This window comes from Quercus lobata, chromosome 2 (assembly GCF_001633185.2).
Source record: "Quercus lobata isolate SW786 chromosome 2, ValleyOak3.0 Primary Assembly, whole genome shotgun sequence".
Classification (NCBI taxonomy): Eukaryota; Viridiplantae; Streptophyta; class Magnoliopsida; order Fagales; family Fagaceae; genus Quercus; species Quercus lobata.
The window spans coordinates 10,119,291-10,129,231 of record NC_044905.1 but is presented as its reverse complement, the minus strand read 5'-3'; positions in this window follow the sequence as shown (position 1 = coordinate 10,129,231).

Sequence of the window (9,941 nt, the reverse complement as noted above, 5' to 3'; positions counted from 1 at the left end):
TGTTTCGCATTAATCCACCTTTTTGAGTTCCTTCCTTTCTATCTTCCTTTCCACATGGTGTATAAATACTGACAGTGCCTGCTTCAGTTGAGGTATGTTTAAATCTCATTTCTTTTTTACTCCATTCTTTTGCTTGATGATTTTTGTTTCCCTTATTACATTTGTTATATGGATTGGTTTGCTGCTTGGTTTTGAATCTTTATTATTGTTTTGAGAGTTTGGGACTTTGACGGAGATATAATTGATTAGTTAAGAAACAGAGAGAAATAGAAAAGCCCAGGACAATTGATTGGATATGGACTCTTTAAAGATTATCTATATCTTTGTGCTGTGCTTTGGCAAATTGATTGATAGCTGCTATCATATGCAGTCCGCTCTTTAAGTCTTATCTATATCGAATACGGAGTGTGCTTTGGCAAAACATTGTATACTTTCCTTCTTACCGTTTTTCTTTTCCGTGTTTTATTTTTTATTGTAAAGGTAGGTTTTAATTTATGAAATAAGCTATAGTTGGATTGGTACCCAATTAGTTTTGGTGAAACTGTACTTTTGGCTTAGGTGGTATTCCTGTATCTTCTTAGTTTGATTTTTAATATTTATGTAGTTTTGTATAGTGCTTTATTTCCCTTTGTACACTTTGTTTACCTAGGTTTTTTTTTTTTGCTATGGCTCTTTTTCATTTCCGATAAAGTTTCACATCTACTAATAAAAAAAAAAAAAAAAAAAAAAAAAAAAAAAACACCAATGAGGGAGCTAACTCAGCTATGTCCAATCCTTGACTCGGGTGTGTTTACAAGGATAGGAAAGGAGAGGAAAGATGAGGAATGGGGTGGGGAGTTACCCTTCCCCTGTTTGGATGTCTTGAGGGGGAGAGGATTTGAGGGGATTTCATAATATCATGAGTTGAAGCTGATCTTCTTTCAGACTTTGTTTGAATGGACAAATACTTTGGGTGTTCTTACTTTATTGATTTGTGGTTGAAAGCCACCACAATTGGGAGTTTAGCCATGCCCACTTCCAAAGTAGTATTGTAGTTGTGGATTGCTTAGGGAAGAAGTTGAGAATTGCAGACTGAAAGCATTATTGCTTAAAGTGAATTCATAGCACCCTGAAAGCTTGGATTATATTTATGGTCATTGAAAGTATAAGACATTGTCTTTTTGCCATTCATATAAAATCATAACTTTTTTGTTCTTTTGTTAATTACTTTATTTATTGATTAGCTGTTAAGGTTGCTGTCAAACACAATACTAGATCTTAGTAAAATTGATGAACCTACTTTACTGTGAGACCTAGCTGATATGGATTTTATATTTTTATTGAATTAGTTCTCCAAATTTGTGCTAAGTGTTTATTAGGTAGAATTTGGTTATATAGATGATTCACGAAAATCCTTAATTGTAATTTGAGATGCGACTAACATTTTTCTTGGACTGTGATAAATGGTATTGAAAAATTTATTTTGTAGATGATGCAAAGACACATTTATTTATTCATTTAAGGATCCATACGAGAAATTGTATGGGAGTTTTTTCAGACATTACCATCATCTTCATTCTTCATTGTCAATTTTAAAAAAATAAAAATAAATAAATAATACAATTGTTATACTAAGTGAGGGAGGGAGATTCAAACCTTTGTTTTTCGCTTTTATGAGATCAGATATTCTCTCTAAGTTACAAAGCTCTTAGCATTTTTCATTGTCAGTTAACATCTTTGAAAGACAGAAAACGAAAAGCCCAATACATTTCTGAACCTGTCCTGTAATATTAGAACATAAAAGACTATAATTCAAACCAAACAGGAAGGCCAAGTGACGGTACTATGTAGTGTGCGCCACTATGGAATTGTTCAAAATTAGACAACTTCACTGCTTTGCATGTAGTAGCTATAATTGATATTTATGCATGCTTTGGTATAATCAAAGCTACCCTGAGATTTCATTTGGGAGGAGAAATTAAATTTTGTTTTTGCTAAGTGTGCTTCTTTTAGTTTTCTTTTAGAGTTCTCACATGTCCAATTAAGCATTTTGTTAACTTTGGTACGAATTTTTCATGTTTACTCAAAGTGAGAGAAAATCTTTTATTTGAAATGGTTGAGATTTAAGGAGTTGTTGTTGTCGTTGATATCAGTGACGATCTCTACTAATTTTTTCTGCATCAATATTGGTAATCTAAAACTTGAACAGTTTGTGTTTTTAAATTAACCTTACTTCCCATAGAAAAGATGGTTTTTAATCTATTCTATATATTTATTTTATTTTGTTGAAGTGTTTGAGCTTGATTTAAACATTTTTCTTCTATCTTTCTATATCTAACTACAAAGGTGCATCGAGAGTTAAAGATGTGTGCATCGTTTTCAAAATTACTTGCGATGAGCGAAACATAGAAGTGTGAGTTTATCTTCATTCCCATGAAGTTCTCTTTTCTCCTTTATTTGATGTTAATAGTTTTAGAACTAATCCCATTTAAATTTGATGATTTGTGTACACAAATCTGATGGACTATTTTGTGCATTTTTATAGATTTTAACTCAATATTGTTCAAAATCCTAAATTCCTTGATGTGTGCTCTAGCAAATTTTAATTTGAAAGTAAGATTACTTTGAAATTTTCTTAGGATTTACTAAGATGTTCAAGTTTATTATCTATGTCCCTTCCCATTTCGCACTTTTTTTTTTTTTTTGGGTGAATGATCTTAATCTATCTAGCAGATTACATTGCACTGTTGTTGACTACAAGTATTTTTTACATGGGCTGCCAATGGACTCTGATTATCACAATTGGGTATTATCTTAAAAACACTCTCTTTCTTTTTGTATCATTGTGTGCAAGTTTGTATTTTTAAAAAAAAATAATTTTGGTTTGGTTATTAAGAAAGTGTAGGGATATAATACATATGATAAATTTTGGATTTTTATTTAGTATGTTTGGGATTCAAGCATCTTTATATAGTTGTTTGGGCTAAAGTTTAACAGGGATGGTGAAGGCTCAGTGTGCTAGGATGATGCCTTTGAGAAGAGGTAATGGATTCCTAAAAAAGATGAGAAATTAACAGTTTACAACTTTACATTCAGCAACATGGCATTTGGAAATGGAGTTAGAATCCAAAACCTTATGGTAGGAAACATGTAAATGTTCAATTTCAATGAATAAAAACTCAAGTCATAAAATTTTCATGGTTGTTTGCAGTTGTTCCTCTGAATGATTATTTGATTTAAAGTTTTCTTTTAGTCTTTTCTTTTAGGTTTGGTAAGGTCTGGGAAGAGTCGTTCACTTATCCAAAAAAGGTTTGGGAAGAGTTGTAGACTTTTTTGGATGAATTATGTGGAAACTTTTGCAAATAAGAGGAAACTATACTCAAGCTTTATAAATTTTTATTCATTTGAAAACTATTTTATCAAATTTAGTTTGTTAAATTCTGATTAAGATGAATGGATAATTCAAAACAATGAGTACACTTATTTTTTATTTGTTCATTTTAAATGTTGTTACACACAGTATATTTATATATTGATTGCTGCATCATTATTATGTGAGAAAAGTCTTTCTAGGTATCATTTGGCTGCCACATCTATAAAACCCTAAAACTTAATACCACATGCAAAACATGTACAAACTTCAACATCAATGATGTACTAGCGGTGATTAAAGTTTGCAAGGTGTTCCATAATTATTATGAAGTTAGCAAAAAACTTGGTAAAATTGTTGATGTCTGTTTAGGTTTTGTGCAAATGTGATTTTTACTTAATATTGCTTGCTAAAAACGAATGGGAGGATTACCTTTGTCATTGCAGTGGTTCATCTTGAATTGGCTTGAGTTTTCACTTTTTATTTTATTTTTCAAATATTATTAAAACTATGATAGTTCATGTAAAATTAAAAAGCTTTAATGTATAAACTATACTTTCATAAGATTTTCCTATGCATCGCACGTGTTAGCGACTAGTTGATTGTTAAATCTTAAAGTAAATAACAATTTGAGCTATTTTCTTGATCCTACTCCTGAAATGAGAAATAAATACTATCTATCCAAATTTATGGGTTTTTATAATGACATACCAATTCAATCAAAGCGTCCATCACAAATCCTGAAAAATCAGTCTCATTTTGATTAAAACCAGAACATAGAATATGTTAAGAGTTATCAAGCAACACTTGTGATTGGGGGCTGAATTGCATCCAATCAATTTTTGGGCAAAGGGAAAGAAACAAGGTTTGAAGGAGGTGTACAATAAACCTATAACAAAACTAACTTGTAACTAAACAAACCTGTCAGTGTCTATTTTAAACATGAAATATAGAAACTCTAAATACCAATGGTCCAAGGATATCAACACAACAAACTTGTCAGTATCACTAGTGTCAAGATATATAACAAAGCTTAATAAAATATTAAACAAAACATCTTCATTACCAACTTCTCATTGTTGTGAAAACCAAAACAGGACACAAGATTCAATATTAACCTAAACAACACAAAGGCAATAGAAAAACATCTTTAACTTATCATTAACTGCTACTCATTGCTATGAGTATTAATACAAGACAAAGGGTTCATGTTTAAACAAAACAACACTTGCTACCATCACCAGAATCACACAAAACAACATGGCATTGTTCAACTATAACACTTACTACCACAGTTAACCCAAAACACCAGTATTACACAAACACCATAATTACATAGCTAAGCCAACAGGGCATTGTTCCATTGTTAACCCTATCACCATAAATACACAAAACAATTGACATTCATCAAGCAAAGGAAAAATCAACTTGTGCTCTCTTCATTTCCTTGGACCATGCACGGATGATTGACTCTCAACATGTCTGATTGCTTCCATGTATTTGGATGCATTCTTAGAAGCCTTCAAAGTCTCTATGTGACCACCCTTTTCTTTTTCTGCCTTGGATTTGGGTTGCTGCTGCTGGAGTTGTGATGTGCACCTGGATTCTGTGTGGTGCTGCCAAACTGGTGTGGTGCACCTGGAGTGGAGCTATGCTGCTGTGTATAAGAGTGGATGAATGTGCTTTTGTTGGCTTGAAATGGATTGGATGAACTTGTCCTGGCATGAGATGTTGCACTTGGACTGGATTGGTGCATACTGGTTTGAGATGGTGCAAATTGAGTGGCTAAGCTTGTCCTGGCCTGAGATGGTGCACCTGACCTGAAGCTGGGCATGCTGGACTGGTATGGTGCACTTGGAGTGGATGAGCTGTGCATGTTGGATTGGTATGGTGTACTTGAAGTGGATGGGCTTCGCATGCTAGACTGAGGCGGTGCACTTGGACTGAAGCTATGCATACTGGCCTGGTATGGTGCAAATGGTGTGGTTGAGGCTGTCTTAGCCAGTGATGGTGCACTTGGATTGGAATAGTTTTTGGTTTTGCTAGTCTACAAACAAGAAATTCACACATATTAATATTAAATACTGAAAAACAACTGTTTTACACACATGTCCATATATTACCTTGTTAGATGTACTAATTCTGTTTGTAGTGCCTGGCAGTGAGGAGTTTCCCCCAATCTTTCACCCTTGCAATTTCTTCTATTATGCCCTAACTTACCACAGGCCTTGCATTGCTTAAAGATGTCAGCTTTTCTACTTATTGGCTCATTAGGTTCCCTTGCTCTCTTCTTCTTAGGTTTGCGAGGTGGTCTTCTTTTGATGGGAGGCTGAACTAGGGTCACACCACTGGGTCTCCAAATATTCTGTCCATTGATTGGTGCTATGATTGGTTCATAGCATGCCTTGTATGTAGAGACATGATAACAGGGGTGAACATACTGCTTATCATTTTGTCTATTGAAAAATAGGAAGTGGATTGCATGAGCACAGGTATGCCAATTATATCCCACTTCCTACAACTGCAGTGTGCTGTGGCCAAGTTAATAGTGAAACTTTGTAGACCATTTTTTACTTCAAACTGTGTATGCCTTGCCCAACAAGCTAACAACCTATTGGCTACTAGCTTTTCCTTGTGCAACCTCTTTAGAACCTTGGCACAAATATCTGATTCTACTCTTAAAATCTTCTCTTTGTTCTCTTGAAACCTAGTCATGAGATATAGCCTGATGCCCTCAAGTTGAAAGCACATACAAGTACGATGAAACATTAGATATTAGTTGCAACACCTGCCAAAAATAGTACCAAACAATGAACCTAATTAACTGTAGGTGATCACAAAGACACATACCATGCTAATTATAGGCTTAGGCTTGAATTTAAGAATCCTAATGTTGAAACTCTCACACATATTGTTTAGTATAGTGTCAGTCAAGCCATCATCACTAAACATGTGTCTGGCCCATTTTGTTGTTAAATGAGCATCCAACCAACTGTGTGCATTAGCATCAATTTCTTTCAGCTCATCCATCACCCTATCAAACTCTTGTTTATAAGTTGCCTTAACTGCCTTCCAAAACATATCTCTGATCAGAACACCAGGATGGTTCTTCCCAAAGTTGTTATAGAGGTGCTTGCAGCAAATTCTATATTCATATTGTGACCAGTTATCAATGAAAATTTACACCAACCCCTGTCACAAACAGTATCACAGGCAAATATGTGAAGTTAGTGTCTTAGAGATACAATAAGTAGATGAAGATTAAAACAACCAAATGGAGAATAAACTACATACCTTCTGTTGGTCTGACATAAACACTCATCTCCTATTCTGACCTATGTCTGCAAGTAACAGATTGATGAACCAAGTTCAAGAGTCCTTGGTTTCAGCCTTTACTATTGCATATGCAAGTGGAAAATACTCTTCATTAGGATTTCTGCATATTGTAGTAATCAATTGCCCCCTGACTTGTTCTTCAAATGGCAAGCATCCAAACCATTGAATGGCCTGCATCCAACCAGAATCCCTTTCTTGCAGCCCTCCAAATACATATATAGCCTCTCAAAATAAGGCACCCCACACACCAAGTCCATCTCAGCCGCCAAATCGCCATCATTGATGTAAAGTTGTGATTTACAACTATGTGTTTTGTTGGCTTTAATTTCATGCCAAATTTGATTGTAATTCTATTCAATCTTTTGTACCCTGTATTTGTTATGGGATTTGACTGTAAAGGTTGTGTGATAGAGAGTGAGTGTGTGGAGACTCAAGCAATTGAAGACTGAAGAGATTTCACGGGTATCTCGCGACTAAGCATCCTGCGAAGTGACTCATGTGACTTGCACATGCTAGAATGCGAAGAGTCAGGACAGGATGGAGACAGCTGTGTCTCGTGAGTATCTCGCGGGTAAGGCCTTCCTGCGAGACACCCTTGAGACATTCTATTTTGCCAGACTGTTAATTCTGATACACACTTTTGGTGCCTACACTATTTATACTCACATTACCCATAAATGTTAAGGAGTGCTTCTGAGAGAAAACCTTAGCCAAATACCTTGAGAATTAGAGATTGTCATACCCACAATTCTCTACACAATTGCTTATGGATTTTCCTCAACTCTTACCTCTCCATTTTCATACCATTGAGAGGTTGATAGCCCAAACACTTGGTTGTACTATTGTGTATAAGCTCCATCAACATATTCTCGAGTCTTATCTCTAGCCCTACTTTCTTTTCCTGCACTTATGTTTAGGGTATACTTCTCATGGACAACATCTTGGATGTCTCTCAGCTTGATATTAGGCTGTCTTTTCACCTTCTTCATCAACTTCTTTCCAATGTATGATGAAGTACACCTAGAATTCTTATAACTTCTAGAACATGTGTGTTCTAAAGTCAATGTTCTTAGTTGGTAGCTCCTTTCCCTTGGCACCTTTATTAGATAGGCAATAAACTTGCAGTTTTCCTAGCAGACAACTCTTACCCTTTGCAGATCATGTTTAACAAATTTGATCCCCCATCCACCATGAATTGCATATTCTGTTATAGCTTACTTGAATTGCTTAGGTGCAGTAAACAACATATTTTTCTTAAAAGAAATATGCTTAGCCTTAGCCACTGGCTTAACCAAAGGGAACTTCCTCACTTCCTCATTTTTTGTCCCCTTCCCTCTCCCACATGTGTACTTTTATCATCCTCCGAATTATCATCACTATCATACCAAAGCTCATCATCAGATGATGATTCCACAAGATCGTGCAATTCCTCACTCTCATAATCAGAGTTCATTACACCAGAACCCATTTGGCCTGGTTCAACAACATCATTATCATTCTTACCATCCCAACTATCACTACTATCTTTGACAAAGTCCCTAACACCATGGTTTAACTCTAACTCATCTTCTAGGCCATTTCCCCCACCATCACTTCCCCCACTATCATTGCTATCACTTATATGAAAGACCTCGGGTGGGTGCTCAATGATAGGTTCTTTACCTACTCTCCTTGAACCCGCTTGAGAAGCAACCACCTTAACGCGAACATCAGCACTAACCTCTTCCATAATAGGTCCTTCACCTACTCTCCTAGCATACACCTGGTTAGCATCTACCTCATTTGGCTCATCCTTATTGTTAAAAGTTTGATCATTAGCATACATGTCATCACTATCATAAAAACTGTAAAATTCACCCCCATCATGGTCATCATGTTCATTGCATCACTATCATCACAGTCATAATAACCTATAAGATCTTGCTCCATTGCCAATGGTTGCATACCCTCACCAACATCCTCTCCTTTATCAACTAATATAGGATCATCTATTGGTTGCTTTACATACACATGAATCTCTTTATGACCCCTCACTAATTCTGTCATGTACATGGCATCATGATCATCAACAACCAAATGAAAATCTACCCTTTCTTGGTCCATACCAGACATTTTATACCACAGCCTGCTAACAGAGGTGTACCCAAAGTCCCTACATATACCTTCTATCTCAACCTTGGACCACCTTTCAAGGTCACAATTATCAACTACATCTACTATACCTCCCACATATTTTTTAGGATTCTTAGTAAAATAGCCACCATTATGCATAGATATACTAAATAGCTCATCCATTCTACATGCAACATAACCCCAAAACCAATTAAACAATGCTAGTTACAGAATAAAACAACATTTATTTAAGAAAACAATACTCATTTACCAACACAACACTTAATGAAATAGTTCATTCTACATGCAAAATTTCCCCAAAACCAATTAAACAATGCTAGTTACAGAACAAAACATCACTCATTTAGCAAAACAACACTCATTTACCACCACAACACCTAATAAAATATTCCATTCTGCATGCAGACAACACAACACTTAACAAAGTATTTACCAACATAACACTTAATCAAATATTTAAGTAACAACACAACACTTACTTCAATAGTTTTGTCATACTAAAACATACATATGCATAGTCATCAAAACTTGAATTACACAAAAAACCCTCATACAATAATGTTAGGCTTACTTAATTCTCTTCAACAGGGGCATACAGGGAACACATGGACCACAATGTAAACCATAAACAAACACATGCAGACAGGGACCAACAAATAGTCAAAAGTCAAAACATACAAAAACATTGTGGCCCTTACTACCAGATCCAACCAACAAACATATTGTAAAGCTATAAATAAGGACACAGACAGAGAGAGATAGAGAAAATACCTTTTCACAGAGACATAGGTCTCCCAACTTTTATTTTCTCCGCTATTACAAGAAAAGTGTGGGTATCTAGCTTCAAGTGGCAGAGATGGTTGATGATGGTGGTTTGAGAGAGTGGTTGATGGTTTGAGAAGAGAGAGAGAGAGAGAGAGAGAGAGAGAGAGAGAGAGAGAGAGAGGGTGAATCTAGGGATTCATGTTTGATTTGGGGATTTTTTAGTCTCTACTCGCTAGATTTGGTTGGTGAGTGCCTCACATGACATACACGTGATTGGGTTTGGGGTGGTAAAGCCACGTGTGAAAAAATAAGCTTATTTTATTTCTTTGTTAGCCACGTATGCTTTTTCCGTTTGTTG